The sequence below is a fragment of the Protomyctophum bolini genome (genome assembly GCF_963924005.1).
Source record: "Protomyctophum bolini genome assembly, chromosome: 10".
Taxonomy (NCBI): Eukaryota; Metazoa; Chordata; class Actinopteri; order Myctophiformes; family Myctophidae; genus Protomyctophum; species Protomyctophum bolini.
The window spans coordinates 31,738,485-31,758,858 of record NC_137871.1 but is presented as its reverse complement, the minus strand read 5'-3'; the positions used below and the strand labels follow the sequence as shown (position 1 = coordinate 31,758,858).

At 43.3% G+C, this 20,374-nt stretch overlaps 1 protein-coding gene across 1 annotated transcript in view; it reads left to right on the top strand.

The window, feature by feature from the left end:
* Positions 1-1,717: 1,717 nt before the first annotated feature.
* LOC308322571 (complexin-2) overlaps positions 1,718-20,374 on the top strand; it is a 42,742-nt gene continuing 24,085 nt past the window's right edge. Inside the window, exon 1 of the mRNA XM_080773927.1 lies at positions 1,718-1,804. The gene's annotated coding sequence lies outside the window, so the exon portion shown is untranslated. The remainder of the gene's footprint in view (positions 1,805-20,374) is intronic.

The following is a 20,374-nucleotide window of genomic DNA, read 5'->3' as shown; positions in this document are numbered from 1 at the left end:
CATAACTCCGTACACCCAGCCACCCACACACATAACTCCGTAAGGGTTGCACCACTCAAAAATCACTAGAAGTGAAAGCCCTACTACCCAGTAGTAGCTGGGCTTTCTACCCACATACATAGCTGTGTGCGTGTGTGTGTGTGTGTGTGTGTGTGTGTGTGTGTGTGTGTGTGTGTGTGTGTGTGTGTGTGTGTGTGTGTGTGTGTGTGTGTGTGTGTGTGTGTCACAGTGTGTGTGTGTCACAGTGTGTGTGTGTGTGTGTGAGAGATAGCGAGAGTATAACCTTTTCCTGTCCCATGGATGGATGGTTCATTGAAATGTGTGTGGTGTGGTGATGTTAAAACCATTGTATCTCATCCAAGAGTTGTATCAGATTTTACATTTTATATTGAGCTGACAGACATATACACATACAGTATAGGTATAGGCAAGCCCTTGGAATTCTGGAATGTACAGCATATCCCCCTGCCACTGCTACCCTACATCCCAATAAATCTGAATAAATAACTTAATTCATGGCTTGATAAAAGTCCAAAGGAGGTCTGATAATGTTGTGTTGTATTATTTTGTAAAGGTTTGTACAGCAGCATAGTATTATGTAAGAGCAAACGCAACACCTGTCCCATGTGTTTGCTCAGGCTGTGTGCATGTGTGATTGTGCGCGCAAGTGTGCCAGTATGTGTGCACATCCATGTATACCTTTGTTTGTGTGTGTGTGGCGTGCGCACGCACACGCGCACGCGAGTGTGTGTGTGTGTGTCTGTGTCTGTGTGTGTGTGTGTGTGTGTTGCTGTCTGTGTGGTTACTCAGTGATAAATGAGGTTGCTAATGACACCTTAACAATGGGTGCATTAGTGCTACACTGCACTTCACATCAACAGCCCACAGCTACATGACACCCACTTTTGTAAAACTCCAGCATGCTATTGACTATTGAGCAGCCGAGCAATAATGGTGATAATAAAAAAAATAATAATAATGTTAAATATATAATACAATACACAACAGCAATCTAAAAGCACAATTTCCAAAGTTGTCTACAAAGAACAGTATATGCGGAGAAAATTAATAATATATGTGAATTTATCTAAGCATATTCATTCATTCTTCCTCATACTTATCTCCACAGTGAAGCAGCATCACTATGCTTCTGACATATTAAATTACCCGGTGAGGTAACTTAATGGACCATTAAGAACATTATGGATGTTATAGAACATCCATCTATAACCATAACAATTTACCATATAAAAAATGTTTTTGTTCAATTAAAGCTCTGTTAAAGCATTGTTTTTGTTATGTAACGGTTCATTGGTCCAATCCCCACTGCCCCAGCCATCTGGACTGTATGGATCAAATTTCAATTTGATCCAAAAAACAGGAAGGAAACAAAGAAAGGAACACACTTGGAAAAAACACAACACTTTTTTTTTATCAAACCATGCCATGCAATCTGAGAATGGACTGTAAATCAACAAACATAGATAAAAGAAACACAAACAATTGAAACAAACAAAATGTGTTGTAGTAGTGTGTGTAGAATATTGAGTTATATCAGTGTGCAGAAAACATGAGGCTCTCTTGAGCAGTTGCCTGGCAACTAATTAGCCAACAACCGCGCATCTGTCGCTCTGGGCAATGGGATCTACCAGAGTCCAATGGCTCTGGGATCTATGATGAGACACTACACTACCGGTGTGCCAGAATCAGAATAGGAGAGAGAGCGAGAGGGAGTGAGCATCAACGTGCAGACTGTTGTTCGCGAGTCATTTCATCGCCTCCTCAGTTACTTCAGACGCATAAGGTTGGTCAAAATTACCATGCTCTGTTCGTTTTGTATTCCGTGAACTGTCAATAGTAGTGTGGTGGGGCACAGGTGTTGGGAATGTTGCTGTTGTTGCTGTTAAGTGCTGGTGGTGACGCCTTTCTGGCGTCTTCAATTAGAGCTGCTGGCTGCCTGGTGTGCGTGAAGAGAGAGAGGGAGAGAGGTGAAGAGGCAGAGCTCAGGAGAGATGGAAGGATTGCATTATTAGCCGTATAGTATTAATATGCAGCAGGTGAGCCTCCAGTCCATGGGCTACATCTCGTCATAGCCATACGAGAGGTACGAGGATGTGGCAGCTCCTCTGGACAGGCTCTTTGCTTTGTTTACAAACCATTCACAGAAAGCACTCGACTCGAATGCTTTCAATGAATATTTATACATGCATTGATAGATCGATCTGCTATAGCCGCACGGCCGGTCGCTGATGGGCAAAACGTCATTCATAATTTTTAGTTTTGTTTTATTCCTTGTCTGATGGTGATTAATTGGTGAATGACTGGAAATATGTATAGCCCATTATAGTGCATTGATTAGCTTTATGTAATCCTACTGTGTGTGTGTGCGTGTGTGTGTGCGTGTGCGTGTGTGAGAGAGCTTGTCAGACACCATCGGCAGTGTCTGAGATAACGTGCGTGTGTTGCGTGCGCGTGCTTGCGTAAAGATGCACAATGAATGAATGCAACCTACTGTCGCCCACAGAGCTGAGTAGAGACCATCGTGTGTGTGCGCGCGATTGATTGAATAGCCTGTATACTTTATGAACAGAAGTTACAGAACAGCTCGGAGGAGTATAGTTTAATACAAATGCAATGCTAAAACTAAAATGATTGAACCCAAGAAAGCACTATAGCCTATATATAATTAAGTATGGGTTTGGCCAGGTCCCTAAGTCTGAAGTGTGTGTGTGTGTGTGTGTGTGTGTGTGTGTGTGTGTGAGATTGCGTAAGTGAGAAAGATAGTTTAGTATAGTCTATTCACTGGCTTTTATGTATGTATGTATGTATGTATGTATGTATTTATTTTAAACTAAAAAGCTAAATAAATACAGGGGCCCCTCAGCCCTCACCTATTAGAAGTGAAAATACAGGGGCCCCTCACCCATTAGAAGGCCAATATCAGTCACCAGAACCAAGGACGGGTGTTTTCGATGAATCTATCATGATTAAATGGAGTTTGAAGTTACAATGTGTTTTGTGTATAGGCCTATGTCAAATATCTAAATACTATTGCTGAATCAAACAACTTAAAAACTGTCTGGGGTGCTCACAGAAGCAAGAGTAGAGTAGACCTATAGGCTTAGACGTAGGCCTATCAATAATGTGACTCATTTTAGAAAGTTAATATTCTCACCCCAAGCTCCTATACTGCATAAGGAAAACTGACATGGTGAACAGAAACGTGTGTTCAGTCATTTAGTGTGACCTGTGAACTTATCAGCGGCTCATTGAAACTAATAATAATATTATGTGTTGAGTCTCTCTCAGTGGCAGTTTTAAACTATTTCTACCCACAATGACTGGGAGCCCTACAATTGCACAGTCAAATCTGGATTGGTAATTTAACCCGGAATTGTTGCTGTGTCCGTGTACCTCTGTTCTCTGCGCAATATGTCCAAGTTAAATTCAAATGCATGACAAATGTCCCAGTGTCTGTGTAATCTATACTGAAATGACTATGAAGCAGTGGTATTGTCTGGGGATGAGAGAGAGGGAGAGAGACCCTCACATACTGTATATACACACTGCCATCTGCCAGTTAGTGACGATGATGAATGACTCCTTCAGTAGTTTGCAGAGAATGACAGGTGTGTGTGTGTGTGTGTGTGTGTGTTGCTATACTTGTGAGGATCACATGTCCCCACTCCCCACAAGTATAGTAGAATATGAGAAATAGACACGAGGACCATTTCACAAAAGATGGTTGAAAAAATATTTGTAGAGATATACGGTTACCATTAGAAAAAGATTCAGGCGCTCAGATGGCTGGACCAATTAGATCCACCGGCTGTTTTCTCCGGCAACCCGCCCCTCTAGACCAGAAATCACACAGGCTGGGGCAGGCTAATACTTATACTTAGTTGCGTGTTGGTATCATGCTCCGTACAATATACAAGCCCATAATTCGTCAAGGCTCGTGTGTGATTGTAGATCTGCTGTGTGTGTGTGTGTGTGTGTGTGTGTGTGTGTGTGTGTGTGTGTGTGTGTGTGTGTGTGTGTGTGTGTGTGTGTGTGTGTGTGTGTGTGTGTGTGTGTGTGTGTGTGTGTGTGTGTGTGTGTGTGTGTGTGTGTGTGTGTGTGTGTGTGTGTGTGTGTGTGTGTGTGTGTGTGTGTGTGTGTGTGTGTGTGTGTGTGTGTGTGCGTGCGTGATTGCGTACGTGAGAAAGATGCACAAAGCATAGTCTACTGTCGCCATTCAAACGGATGCCATGAAGCGCAGCCTATATTGTGGGGGGTCTCAAAGTGGGGTGCCTGTGTACTTTCATATTGTGTATACTGTATATACTACTGTGATATATGGGTGTGTTTCTTTGACTTCTCATCAGGGAACAGCATACACCGGAGGGAATTTGGCCAACCATGCATTATGTATTCGTGGATCTCCAGAAATATCCTCATCAAGTTGTTATGACTTTTTTATCCGTCTATATTATGTTTGTTGATTTACAGTCCATTCTCATGGCAGGGTTTGATAAGAATTAGCCCGCAGACCCCCATTTGAAGAGATATGCCAGGGACCCCCATAAGAGAAGATTTTTGCGGCTCTAGCAGTGATTCTCAACCCGTTTAATTTCAAGGACCCCCAGTTTGACATGCATATTAGTATACAGACCCCCATTTAATGGTATTTCTATATCTGGGACACCAATTTAATATTGTAAAATCAATGTTAAGTACAAGAGAGAATGGCAGCTTGGCAAGTGCGACAGTAATTTGTAACTTTTATATTTGAGTGGTGCAACCACTCCTATAGACAGCTATAGACAGTGTGTCCCTGTGTCCGAGCACGAAAATAGCTTTATAGCTTTTGTTCACCACCAAGTGTCAGTGTCACTGTTGCACAGCCTAACACACAGACACACACAGGCCAGGGAGGAGGGCTTGCCTTGTACAGTACAGTACATAGACAGCTATGTGTGTGTGTCCCTGTGTCCGAGCACGGAAATGTGTCCGAGCACAAAAATAGCGTTATAGCCTTTGTTCACCACCAAGTGTCACTGTTGCACAGCCTAACACACAGACACGCACAGGCCCGGGAGGAGGGCTTGTACAGTACAGTACAGTACAGTACAGTACAGTACAGTACAGTACAGTACAGTACAGTACTGTAGCACCACTCACTTCAGACGGGTCTGATTTTAGATTAGAAGAGACAAACTAATATTGTTTATGCCATTTGCTTTGATTGAATAATTGATTGAACACATATTTGTATTTTGTTTGATTTGGGTGTGTTCTAAATTAAAGTGTTAGTGTTGATTATCGTATATTAATCTCATTATAGTAAACTAATACTATTATACTAAAAAAGATAAAGATCAAGGGAAAAGAGATCTTTTTACAGTACAATAATGTTTCAAGTTGACACTGTACACGGAATAAACAATATATTAGCTTGCCTCTTCTACAAAACATAAAAGTTACTGTCGTGCGTGCCAAGCTGTCATTCTCTTGTCGTACTTGTATTATTAATTTATTTCCCACCACGGAGTAACAGCAGACTATCCAGCATATAGCTATGACCTCGGCGGAAAGTCTGGTCAGAGCCATGAGTCTGGTAAGGCCGGCAGTGTCGGTAGGCCAATCAGAAACCAATCAGAAACACAGGAATCATTACTACTGCATAGTAAAACTCTCTGAGTGTACAAATCATACAAATGGAACCATTTACACACTCAAGGTTCTAAGTGATCTTCGTTGTGGTATGTTAGTACTAAACATACAAATGAACATGCATTATTAGGCCATTAACCTCCATTTGATATATTTTCTTTCTTTTTGAGGGGCGCTCTAACGTCTGGCTCTTGGAATTACGTCATATGTCAGCCAAGTCTATAGACTTTTAACGTTTGTTTAGAGCACATTAAACAGAGTAGCAGCCACGTCTATGGTCTTTTAATGTTTATTTAGCGCACTAAATGTGACGTCGACTCATGTGGCAGCCAAGTCTATGGACCTTTAATGTATGTTTACACTTTAAACAAACATTACCAGTCGTGCCTCACTTCACACGAGTGTGAGTTTTTATTTATCTCTGGGACCCCAATCTACACTGTAAAAGCATCAACCTTAACTGGACTGAGCGTGTAATGGACTGTAACAGGTCCATTCTGTTCCATGTGTACATTATTACAGAGTTACAGACCCGTAAGGTCTATTTGATTCCTTACTATCAATCATTTCGGAAGGTCTATTTGTTTCCTTACTATTAGCTGCAGGGGACCTCTTCAAGGACCCCATACCCCACTTTGAGAAGCAGTGACATGGGCAGTCTTAATTTCTCTGACTTCTGCATTGGATACCACTCTATTTCAGTCATTCCTTGTTTCCTGTTTTTCCAGCATCCTGGTGTAACTTGACAGTGGGTGACACTTGGAGGATACACTAGATATTGACAGACTGAAAGAGCATTATAGTGTCTAGTGTCAGCTGTGAATCAGTTTTGGCCGTCACCTACGCAGTAATCCAGCAGGGCTGTTGTTGTCAGGGAGAGAAGCTGATAGGGCCTGGATGGAACCTTTTAATCTAGTTTAAAATGCTATGCAGATAAAGGCAGAGTGAACCTCACACTGTTGCTCTGAGGAGGCTCAGCCATGGCCTTATCTATTCTCCACAGACCAGCTCAGCTGGAACGGGCCTTAACCATCAGCAGATGTGCTCAACGCAGCGGCACATTAGGGTCTTGGGGCTACGTAAACACGCAAGCGCACATGGTGACGCACGCCACGCACACACACACACACACACACACACACACACACACACACACACACACGCACACGCACACGCACACGCACACGCACACGCACACGCACACGCACACGCACACACACACACTCTTTCAGCCATGATTCTCATGTGTGCATGCAGTGCATGGAATGCCGCACGGCACTGGTGCACGTGCATCTTATGTTATGTATGTTATGTATGCAAACAATAACACACATGCACAACAGAGCACAAGATGCAAATAAGCACGTGGGAGTATACAAGCACTAATAACTCGTGAAAATGTGACAGGTCTCAAAACAAGTGCACATAAACACGATGCTATGGTGGGCACCATATAGTAACCAGCCACAGTCCAATTGCTACTGGTTGATGATGCCAGATTAACCATATCAATTATAGCTGTAACCCAGGGGCCACGCTAAACAACTCTACACAGGACATGGGAATTTCATGGCTGCAAGTGGTCTCACACTGCACTTAGCAAAGCAGCACCTCGGCAGCCAATGCCGGCTGAACGTTGGTGCTGCTTGGTGTGGCAAAAACCCTCCAAGAGAGATGGGAAGTCACTTCAAGTCAGTGTGGTGGGGCATGTGGTACAATGCAGGAGCAACACGCTTTGGCCTCCATGTGTGAGGTGGAAAGCTCTCTTGTGGAATTTTTTAAATGCAGTTGAGATGTGTGATGTCATACAAATACTTTTGATGGTCCGCAAGCTATACCTCCACCTTTCCGACCAAAGAATGGCTACCTCTTTCCCTGTTGATTTTGTTTAGCTACTTGCCTGGTGTTGTGAACCCAGCTAGACGTGTTGGCTAATGACCATGACTTTATTTATTCATTATTTTGAGAGTCTACATACGTATACATTTTTCCCTTTGCATCAGCAGCATTAATTGCTTTGTACAGTCCTGTCTTACAATACTGTACGTTAAAGCTACAGTAATTAAGTAAGTATCTTTGGGAAACAATGGTCCCAGTGCCATGTGGTGCATACGTACAGTATATAGGCAGCCTGGTGAACAGGTACACCCCCTATAGACATGACATTTGTATGTCACACTCACAGGGAATGCTACAGTAGCCAGGAGTTACATTTACACTGAGGACTTTACTAGTGTAGAAAGTAGAAACCGATGTGCATCAAGTGTGGAGAAAACCTGTCGCATCCAGAATCTCAGCTAGCACAGAGTGAGTCAAATACACCTAACCCAGACAAAGACCAACATATACACGAATATAGCGAATAGAAAGATAGAATCACATACAGTATGGGGGGAAACACATACTCTTGCGCCGGATGTTGAGCACATGACAGAAGATAATTAAGAGGCAGAGGAAGACGAGAGTGGAGGCATTGCTGGAGAATGCATTCCAGCTGACCACCTAGCGCTAGACCTCTGAACCTCTGCCCACCTTCCTTATTACTGTGGCCAGATGACGAGCCAAGTGATAACCCCCCCCCCCCACACACACACACACACACACACACACACACACAGACACACGCAGACAGACACATCAGATCTCCAAATCGAATTCATCAAAGCAGAGTTGACTGAGCACATAACGCTCCCTTTCATCCATGCCACATTTCACACCCACGCAGTTCAACGTCTATTCAGTACAGCCGAGTTCATCTGCCAGTTGGCTTGAGCAGCTCTGCTGGCATATTATTTAGTCCTTGGGCTAGAGGCCCATTTCTGGGATATCGGTAATAAAAGGGACAAAGGTTGCATATGATTTTTTGTATTGCTACATGTCTGGCTGATTGCTTGTTTCAGCCCTTATATATATATATATATATATATATATATATATGATGAAAGAAATTGGTACATATAGTGAATGGCATAACTTGGCAACTAATGGGACGATTTGGATGATTCTGCTATCAAATTATAGAAACTGGCATATCTTGGTCTTGACTTTTATGTTGACCGTGATCTCAATAATACGTATAAAATACAATCGCACCCGTGTGAACTGAGTGGTGCAACTCCCCTCTCCCCCTGTCTGCCCCCCCCCTCTCTCTCTCATTAGCAGGCAACAGTGCAGCACTATCTCTCTCTCTCTCATTAGCAGGCAACAGCTCTCTCTCTCTGTTTCTGGCACAACAGCGCCACTAGTACCCTACTGGTACTCATAGTAACATAGTCACATAGGTTAAGACGGACATTGCTGTTCCTTGGAGTGGTTGCACCACTCAAAGATGTGTAGCAAATAAACATTGTTCTACAGAAACAGTTAGTTCATATTGAATTATGCACCTCTTCCTGTCCTGTTCAACTGTAGGCATTGAATCTTCCTCAGGTGCTTGGTTTGTACAGCTCTGGAGTTTGCAGTGGTCTGTACATTTCAACCCATTGCTGAGACAACTGCAGTTAGGAAGCTTGCATAGATGTGCACATTTACAAGCCAAAAACTCAAGGCTGTGCACATCCAGTGAATTGCTAACTGTCCACCATCAACAGTTGTCCATCCACTCTGTATGGGATGTGGTGCAGATGGGCGAGTCTGCAGAGAGCATCTCCATATTCTAGTCTGGTAATTGGCACGGAGGGCATGGATTAATTCTCTACATGGTGGGAGTTGACTGGAATCAGCCTCCCCTCTCCTGGCACAGAAAATCTGGTAGCGGATCTGGTTCACGTCACGGGAGGTGGTCCCAGACAGGTTCCAGCTACAAGTGAACTGCTGCAGTTGATCAAAGAGCTCTGTTGAAACATCCCAAGTCTGGCCAAGTTGTTTGAATGTTTCCTGAAATTCTGGGTTTTTCTTCAATAATCTCAGTGCATTGAGTTTTCCACGACCAGCAAAGGCACTCACAGTGTCACATCCTGTAAATGGGTGTAGCGTGACCATATCACAGAGGTTTTCTCCCAAAGCGCCCACAAACCGTGTGCGGTTTAGTGTACCTGCACTTCTGATAGATAGGATAAGGGATGTGTTTTTTGAAGGCTAAATAGAGAACCATTACATCAGTATCTCCAGAAGTAACATAATACAGCGTGTGTGTGTGTGTTATCTCTAAGTTAAATCTAGTTGTGTGATCCTCATTTACATGTATGTTTATTACATGTTTTCCTGAGTTGAGTTGTGTGCTGGGGTACGACCTTGAGTTTGATAGTTCCTGACTCTTCAAAGTAATGTCTAAATGGTTTGTTATTCCCTGAAGAAGACCTCCTACTTTAGGTCGAAACGTTGGGTAATAATAAATATACAGCGCCTCACCAACACTGGTTTGCGCCCTTTCCTGTTTTGTCTAAATGGTTTCTACATCCTCATAAACAAAAAAAAAGAGGTATCACTCATGATTCTATGAAGTTTTAAGATGTACCTGTATACAGAGAGGCAGCCAATGTGTATTTTCCCGGTATGACTACCAGAAGTATAATTCAGCATGTCTGTGTTGTTATATTGGTCATGTCCATCCATGGAACAAACATCAGAAATGTGCATAAAGTGAATAATCTTGGAGTTTAGACAACAATAAATTATGTGGTTTTGCATAATCACAGTATACCACTAAAATGGTATTCAGCTGCCCTTCTGAAACTGCTACCACACATTTTCTCACTCCTGGATGTCAGAGGAACAAAATGATACCACACATATCTAAGTGGTACCGATATCTCATTAGGCCCAAGGACTAATTGATCTGTGTTGACTTGAGCCCTATAGTTTGTATATAAATACACGCTTCTCAGTGCGCATTATTGTGATTTGTGACGCGTTGTGAGCATCTAAATAAGAGGAAGACATTCACCTATGATGACATGCCCAAAATAGGGTGACCAGATTGGAAGTGCTTACTACGCTGTTGTTTGCTCGCTGCTATTGAAGTTGTTGAGGATCTTTCTGAGCTGCCTCTCTCTCTGGGGTGAGTTCCCTTTTCTACCGCTATTACAAGCTGGTAGTGTCTGGAAGCATGCCACATGGCCTGAATATGACCCGAGGGAGAGGGAGGAGAGAGAAGAACGAGAGCCAGAGAGATGGATGTTGAAATGTAGAGAGAGATGCGAAGAACAACAGCAAAACATTCCAAAATATATATAAGTAATTCAGCGTTATTCGTCTTTGTTGCCTGGCACGTTTATCCGTCCTTGTTGCCTGTCACGTTTGTACCCTGAGCTCACCAAGACAACTTCTAGCAACTTTATTCCTAAGAAACTGCATCATCACCTTTTGAGCTTACACTTCAAATGTATTGTCTCGTCAGTCACAGGTTGTGACGTGGGGGACATAATGTTTTCGTGTAAGCTCTTATCATTTGTAGTTTTCAGGAAAGAGAAGATATAGATAGAAAGAACAGGGAAAACAGATCAGACATCCCGAACATTCCCGATTGTAAAGTAAAATTATACATTTTCATATGATTGATAGATAACGTGCATGGTTAGAATAAATGGCAATGGAATGAGGCAGAAAATAGCAGCAGATATTGTAACAGAACATGAGGTGCAGCTATATAATAGCAACAGATGTATAACATAGATCTTTGTGCATATGGTCTAATTTAGCATAATTTGCAGCATATATCAGTGTAACACATACAGGTGGCAGTGCAGATACAGCAGCAGCAGAGTGGCCCTACTGTCGTATACAGAAACAGCCTGTTGTCAGGACAACCTGGCGCCAGGCATTGTTGCTCAGTGCTTCTTCAACAGTGATGAAGATAATGGCAAGGCCGAGATTCTCAGCTCTAATCCATAAGTGAGAGGAAGACAAATGGTACAGGCCAACTTGCCAAGTTACTGTTGCACTATGTATACTCAGGGAATGGAAACTGTGCCAATTGCCAAAGCTTTTTTCTGCCCATCTGTCCGTCCGTGTTTCTGTCTGTCTGTCTGAAGGGACCGTATCTCTATAATCATGTGATCAAGTTCCGGTTTCTCATATTCCATCCTGATTCAAAGTTTGAAGGAGTGGTCCGTTCCAAAGAAGATAAAGAAAGTCAAAATGTATTGTCACTAATGTACAGTAATGATGGTTCCCTAGTGCCCACCTATCCTGTATCCAATACTTGATTCATGGACGGACCACATTACATTACCACATACACAACTTACTGTCTCCACCAGGCCGAAGGCATGGGAGAGAGTTATGTTTTGCACTCCGTCCATCCATGTGTCCGTGGGTGAACAAACAAATTGCCACAAATCACAAACGCATTGTGCAATTTCACGGAAATTGCACAATGTGTATACACGCACTTTTCCACTAAGCCGAGGATGACATGCGACTTTTTTTCTTTCCAAATCAGCCTCACGGTGGCGCTATAACAGGCCAATTCCTGTTTTTCCCTGCATTTTCCACATCTTGTCTTGTCTTTGTCTGTGATGTTTGGGCTTCAATGAGGACCTTCATGTCAGTGTCACCCCTCAGAAAACACATGGATTTATTGTTCAATCATCCGTGTAATGAAGCCTGCCACGCAGAATAGCCAATTAACAGCACAGCGGGTTCCACCATTAAGTAAAATAACTTCTGGCCGAGCCACACAATAGCCCCCTTAAAGAGAGCAGTCCAGGCACTTGCTCAGGAATCTTAGCCTGGGTTCCAGCTAGAATCGCTGCGTTCCGTGATTCTGAATTGTCAAGCGAGTGACAATTCAGAATCACGGAACGCAGCGATTCAGGCTGGAACCCAGGCTGAAGGATTATATCTTCAGAGAAAAGGAGAGAGAGAACCAATTTCTGTTGTTTTCATCCACACTATATGAATTGGGATGGTGGCCACATCTGTGGCTTGTCAGAAAATCACATGAGTCTGTCTTTTGTAGGTTGTGTAACAACGTGTTTAGTGTATTTAGTCATTAAAGTAGTAATTCACCCAAAAACGTACTTAGTTACGCACCGCATGCAGCCTTGAATTTGTGCAGATTCTTTTTTTTTGTCGTTTTCTTAAGCCAATAATTCTATGGCTGTGTCATCAGTCAATATGAGACTTAATCTGAGACTCTTTGAGTCTGCTGCTCATCACATTTTTGGCTTATAGGAATGCGATGAACCCCGAAAAGGTTTCATGAGGGGTTGTGTAATCCTACAATTAATTCTACATTTCTGTCTGTCTGTCTGTCTGTCTATCTGTCATGACTCATAATATCTGTCATACCTCTTCCGTATACCTCCATTTTATTCCTCCGATTGGCTACCAGAGATCACGTGACACGTGAGTCACGCAGTGAAATGCATGTTGGGAAGCTGTATTACTAATTTAATGCGTCACAGCATTCTGTGCAACTGCGCTACCTCGCTACCTTCACGTCCTAACAACGACCGGACATCATTCACTAAGGACACAGACACTTGTGCGTGTGTGCGCGTGTGTCCAGCAGTGCTGACAGGTCGCAAGTTCTTGCAACTTGCATGCACGTGCACGTGCGTGTGTGCGACACATTGAGTGTTAGTTATTGAGTGTGTGTTGCTTGCTTGCTTTGGCAATGTAAACACGTTTTCTCATGCCAATAAAGCCTCATGTCGCCTCCATTATGGTAGTGGCAGCTTCAACGTTTGATAGCCGTTCTGGGGGCTTGGTGTGTGTGTGTGTGTGCGTGCGTGAGAGAGAGAGAGAGGACGAGAGAGAGAGAGAGAGAGAGAGAGATGTCCGAGCGAGGAATACATACCCAAGGCATGCATCACAGACCACTTGGGGTCTGCGGACCACCTGCCTAATAATAATATAAATTTGTGCCCATCCCTACTTCCCAAGCTCATCCCAACTCCCTCCCCCAGCCCCAGACTGAGTACAACTCAAAATGCATACATCAATACTATGAACTATTAAATTGCATTACCATATATTCAAATGTGTAAGGACTTTGATAGAAACTCTGTTTTACTCCCAGCTTTCAAAGTGTTTATCTTTGGGCTTGTGTTAATGCATCTTGGTTTACATCGAAGTCAGTTAATTGGGCTTGTTTAGAAGACGGGCGTAGAGAGGGGGTGGCGGGGGGTGGGCTAAAACTCCACCAGAGGGGGCTAAATCCCCCCCTTTGCCCCCCCCGTATGTGGAGATCTAAGGGTGGCAGCGGGGCAGTGTCTTGAGTGTACAGGGTTTAATGAGGGCCCAGGTAGGGCCGGGCCTTAATTTTCGGGCCTGTTGAGAATGGCTGCCGGGCGTGACTGCACTAATAACTTAGGGGCAGGCCTATCTAGAGTTTGAATGGAAAGGCATAAAGTGAGACATCGAAGAGGAAGGATGGGTGGAAGGATCGACATATGGAATGTCAGAACAGGTCAGGTTGGTTTGAGGTCAGTTGCTGGCCTAGATATATGCAGATCTAGGTGATGATGCAGGTCTTCTCCATGTATGGCTATCCAGGGTTTGATGAGGTCAGTGTTGTGATCTTCATATGGAGACGGCCATAATGGAGCGTGTCACGAGGCGTGACGGACTGACGACCATATATGGTGGCGTGACGTGTCACGAGGCGGGATGGACTGACAATCATATATGGAGGCGTGACGGATTGACAGACGGACGGACGGACTGACAGGTTTTGCAGGTTTTCATAGTAATTTGCAACCCCCGTTTTGGGGGGTATAAAACAGTGCGTGAATAGTTTTCTTTATCCTACACCTATTTTCAATTGTTTTTATTTGTACATTCATCCATCATCCATCATCCATCCATCCGTCATCCATCCACACTGTGACGGAACTATAGTTCAACGAACAGCATCAGACTGATGACTAATAATGTATGCTCCGTCATATGACAGTGTTGCAGACCGAAAATAGCAGATCTATAAGCTCAATGCATCAATTGTGCAAAGTGTTGGGAGCCCATTGATCGGTCCAAAGTAGGGATGTGGATTATCGATGAATGCATTAATACTTAAGAACAACTCTTGTGGACCAATATACTGTACACTTGTAGGCTGTCAGAGAAATCCGGACAGAAAATCAATGAAATGATGCCACAAGCCAGTGTAGTGGGATGTGACATTGTGACAGGGCTGTCCCTACGTGTTCCTACTACTACTAACCAGCTCACCCCAGGGATGCGGTGAGCTGTGTTTAACCTCTGTCTTATAGCATGGCAGGACAGACGGGCTCTGACCGAGCCCAGCCACGCGCCACTCTCCATAATGCATTATGTATCATTCGGCTCTCTGATGGGCTTCTTTATTCTTTACCTGAAAAAGCACGCGTAGTAGTAGGGAAACTATAAAATACCCTGTGCTGCTGTTGTAGAATGCTACGCTATACAAACCTGAGTGTTCATTTAACCCTCACAGTTCCATTTTTACACGTGAGATTTGACGTGTTGCCATTTAAAGGTATTTGCTTCTTTTTTGGGGGGCGTTGTGGCTGACTTATTCAGAGATTCTTATTCAGCGGAGTTTAGGAGCGTGTGAGAAGAAACCATTTTACAATTTACAATTTAGGTATTTAGCAGTAATTTAGCAGGCATTTAGCGTTTACAACCTGGTCACTATTTTGAGCATGTCGGATGAAAAGGTTCCAGTATTTTCCAAAATGTTCAAAAATACAGACAATAGCAGTTCAACATCTAAGCTCATTTTTGTACATCATACTTTGTAGGCGTGCCCTGAAGTCATGAGGTGACTTTCTCAACAGCAATGAGCAAGGCATCAGATGACTCTAATTACCACAATGCTCTGTAGTGGAACCTGTGATACTGTGGATATGTAACTTAATGATATACTGGGTGGTCCGCAAACACTTTTCAAGTGGGCCCTGATCCAGAAAATGTTGAGAGCCACTGGCTTAATGGGTCCACCCATGTCGACACTTCAGCCCCCCATCAATAAAGCAGCCATCAGCTAGATGAAACTGAATATCAACTGAGGAATGAACAAAGCCAAACCACCACCCCTATGGTCTGTGTTTTCCTCATGTCATATGGCAGTAAAAAGGCTTGATGGAGACAGATCCTGTCCTCAGACGACAGTAATTGGGGCTAGGCTGCAGTGAACAACTCAGTGCTTTCAGAGAAACAAGAAAATGTCATTTCATTGGCCACACAGTGCATAATGCAATTCACTCTCCCTCTTTCTGCACCCCATCTCTCTCTATGGCACCCCCCCTCCTCCACTCTGTTTTCTCCATTCCATTTCTCCCTCCCATCAAGTGGTTTAAATGTGTAGTAGGCTACGTTTACTCAAGCACTGTACTTGTACAATGTACAATTTGAAATACTTTTACTTTACTTAATAATAATAATAATTTCCATTTTTCTTACTTGAAACTTCTGCTCCGCTACATCTCAGAGGCTCACGGCGCGTTGTGACCACTGTTCACTCACTGTTTCCATACACTTCTCCCCCTCCCTTCCCCCTCTGTTTCCTCTTCTCCCTTTCACTCTCATCCTTCACGTTCTCCTCCTGTCTCACACTGCTGTGCTGGCTGCATGTATACCCCCACCCCCCCTCTTTTTCTCCTTCGGATGGAGATCATTGGTTGCTCTTGGCCACCCGAGTGTGAGGGAAAAGGGATCATTGTGGGCTACTTCCATGGCCATGTATGTGGGCTACGTCCATGGCCAGAGGGCCTTTCTGCTACAGTGGGCTGTAAAGGCAGTCAGAGTCAACGGAAAGATGCCTTACAGTCTCACTGTAACCACCCTGTGTACACACACACACACACACACACACACACACACACACACACACACACACACACACACACTGCTTGTTTCTGTATTATTTGTGAGCACATTTCTATTACCAGGATGCTGTTACATGAGATGCATCATGTTTCTTGTGTTTGCATTGCTTGGACACAGGATGATCTTTGTCTTTTGGATAATGGAGCATGGAGGCATAGACCAAGTTTCTGAGTTTTGGTTAATTGCAATATGAAATATTATTTTGGAATACATGGTATAACTCAATTCTTATAAACATATCTTATATCTCTCTTGCCCATACACCATTTACAGTTGTATCTCAATCAAATATTTTCCTGGTAATTCTATTCTCTGTCATTTTATTCCACAAATGATTATGCTGCAGTTTCAGTCCCTTGGCTCCTGTTGTTTGCAATGTAGGAGCAACTTTATGGACTCCCAATAACGTATTTTACTGCCCTGTATGAACCAATTATTTAATTTTGAACTGCATGTAGTCCATAACTGGGCACACACACATGTGAAATAATTTGGAATAAGTAGCATATCCAAGATTACAGTATATGAATGAGATTGATAGCTTCTATAGTTTGTTGGTTGTTAGTTTATTCTCAGCTGCCTAAGGCCTGCCCTGACTCACACCTTCGCATCTAGCATACAACATTGATGCATGCTAGATGTATGAAAGGGTTTGTTTACATCTTGCCCCAATGCATTTCCAATGGAAGTCACATGGTTTGACACAACATTTGTGTTGTACGGCTTTCGGCTGTGTTTCGACTGCCCCCCACCCCCTCATACAACACAAATGTTGTGTCAAACCATGTGACTCCCATTGGAAATGAATTGCGAGCTTGCATCAGTAAATAAGTCTCATGCATCAGCTATACATCAGTCTGTTGTAAAGGTGTGAGTCAGGCCTTATTCATGATTATCCCATTCTGACCTGAGATCAGATTCATACGAGGTTTCCACTGGACACACACTGGTCTGATTAACCCATTCTGACCTGAGATCAGATTCTAAAAAAATGTCAGTCGCTCTTCGATTTTTCAAAAATAGCAGACCTACAAGCTCGTAGCGCGCCACTCGGTGGCGCGCTATGAGCTTGTAGATCTGCTATTTTTCAATAGCTAAAGCATAACATGATGCTAACACCAAAATGGGTTCCCGTTCAGAATGGGTTATGGGCAGATGCATGGATGGATGCTGGATCGACAAACAGACAATTGTGTAGATCAATGGAACAATTTGACGTTATGGATCAATGGAAATAGAAAATAAGAAAAATACCATAACGGACCACTAAATATCATTTGACCACCCCCGGCCACTCTCTCCCTCCCTCTCTTGCTCTCTCAGTCTCTGTCTCTCGCTCGCTCACTCTCTTTCTCTCTCTGCATGGTCCGACTCCAAAGACTTTTCTGCATTATAGTTTACTCCTGCCAGTGTGTCTACAAATTGTTGTCCTTAGGCTGAATGTGTGACTTAACTATCAAAATGTCATTCATTGTACCAGTCATTCAATGTGCCAAACGCACTGGACATTCCAACATGCCAAACTGAGACTACAAGAAATGACCAATCCCATACACGTGCAAACTCTTAAATGGATTTTAGATTTGTGTTTTAGGTTTCAATTTCTAATCTAGACAGACAATTTGCATCTTTTTCAGATTTGAATCAGCAAAATTATTCAGTGTTTTAATGGCACCTGTCCTGTTTGAATAAACACGATAAAGTTATGCAATATTTACATTAAGTTGCCTTCAGAATTTTTGCAAAAGTTGCAAGGAGAATTTGTGTAACTGCAAGGAAAATAAATGTCAAAAGAACTGCTTCAACTGTATGATTCATCTATTTTTACCGCTCCACTCTTGACTCTTATGAATGAGTCCCAGTTTGCGGAAATGTAATGACTTAATGAGTGTCAGTGTGTCTATGGTGCCGTGGAGTACAGGGAGAGCGCTGGCGTATTGATTTCACTGTTTGTCGTCTGAACAGATGGGCCTGTAAACAGGCCGCACTGAGGCAGCACTCTAATTGGCCCATTAATTACATAATATTCAACAGTCAACTGGCAACCATTCTCAGCTGTCATATCTCCCTGCTTCTTAGCAACCAGCCGTCTGTCTGTCTGTCTGTCTGTCTGTCTGTCTGTCTGTCTGTCTGTCTGTCTGTCTGTATGTGACTGACTGACTGACTGACTGACTGACTGACTGAGTTCTGACTGTCCTCTTACTTTCACCTGCCTATCTGTCCCCCTCCGTCCTGTGTCTTTCCGTTTCCTCTGGCAATGTGGGTCGGTTGTTCAGTCCGTCTGTCTGTCTGTCCATTTATTTACTTAAGTAATTAGTACTAAGTACATGTTTTGTGTAGCTACGCTTTGCTTGAGTATTTGTATCTGGATACCCGGTACTTGACTTTCACTGCACTACATTTCAAAGAAAGAAGTTTAGGGAAAAGTGGTTTAGCATGGACGAAATAGAGCCCTATGGGCAGATTCCCATGAAACTTCTACAGTGTAGGCCGGTGGCTGCTAGTGGCCACTTAGGACTCCCCCTCTCATATCCCTCCATTCCTCTTTTATGATATCGTTGCACAGAAACCTCATATCTCCATATACTACCTTTTTGTGTTTTTCCTTTAATTAATACCCTACTTGATCATACTACAGTTTCACACAAAAGCATAAAAAGTAGAATATTCGCAAGCTCTAAATTTCGGCTTGTATTGTGTTTGAGCTTGTATAGACCTGCTATACTTTTGAGTTCTCCTTCTCTGCTCCTCTACTCTTATCAATCTCTCCCTCATCCCATTTCTCACCAATCCCCTTCCTCTATCTCTCTCTCTCTCTCTTTCTTTCTCCCACCTTTATTTCTTGCTCTCTCACCAGCCTTGTAGCCCTGTGTCCTGCTCGCCGCAGATCAATGCCTTTCAGGATAGCAAATCACCGCCATTAACTACCATGCAGTCATTGCCGTTCCCAGACGGTGCATCACTATTGCACTAATTGCTCCACCCCAAACAAATAATATTGTCACTTGGAGCAGTGATGCAGCACACAACGGCACTGGTCCAAAGTCACCAAGTGCTCTGTAAGGGATATAGGCTGGCTGACATGGAGACTGTTGTCTGTGTTAGTTAGTGGCTGTGCAAACAGACCCAGCCATTAGAGGCACTTCAGTCATAAACCTGACATAGAGCTGAGATGGAGAGAGAGACTGAGAGAGATGGAAAAATAAAAAGGAAGTAATAGAAAAGAAGGAAAACAGTGTGATGAAAGAAAGAAAGAACGACTGGCTGCATAAGAGAGAACATGTTAAAGCAAATACAAAATCTCTCTCTCTCTCTCTCTCTCATATTTATGCATGATTCTGAGCCCGGTGCTATTGACATGGAATAACCTCCAGGGCCTTTACTAAAAATACCCCGCGATCGTGGCATGAATCAATACTAATACCTACATTTGAAGAGGACGTGGGGGGTCTTGAAGATGAAATGAGATGCTTATTCACATCGGCCATCTCAGAGATGGATTCATCCCAAAACGCATGGCATATTGATGCCGCTGCACGCACCGGCGCCCGCCTCAGCGCCCACCTTGACACTTTAGATAACTCAGCAAGCCCACTGCCCCTCCCCCGCTTGCAGACCGAGAGATTTAGACTGCAATTAAGAGCCCATGACATCAGATGTTCTATGATCTCACCTCTGTGTTCATCATCATTTAGACAGATAGCCAGGCTTTGGCTGATGAAACCAGAGTGTGAATGTCTTCTTCACTACGATAACATATTTCATATTGGAGATTTTATTAACTTCATATAATATTTGATTTGAATATACAATGATGATTGTAATTGGCCAACCTGGCTCCCCTGCATCACTCCTGTAAAGAATGCTTGGTTATCTGCCAACCTGGCTCCCCTGCATCACTCCTGTAAAGAATGCAGCTGCTATCTCTACTGTGGTTCCCAAATGTTTTCGGGACCCAACTAGA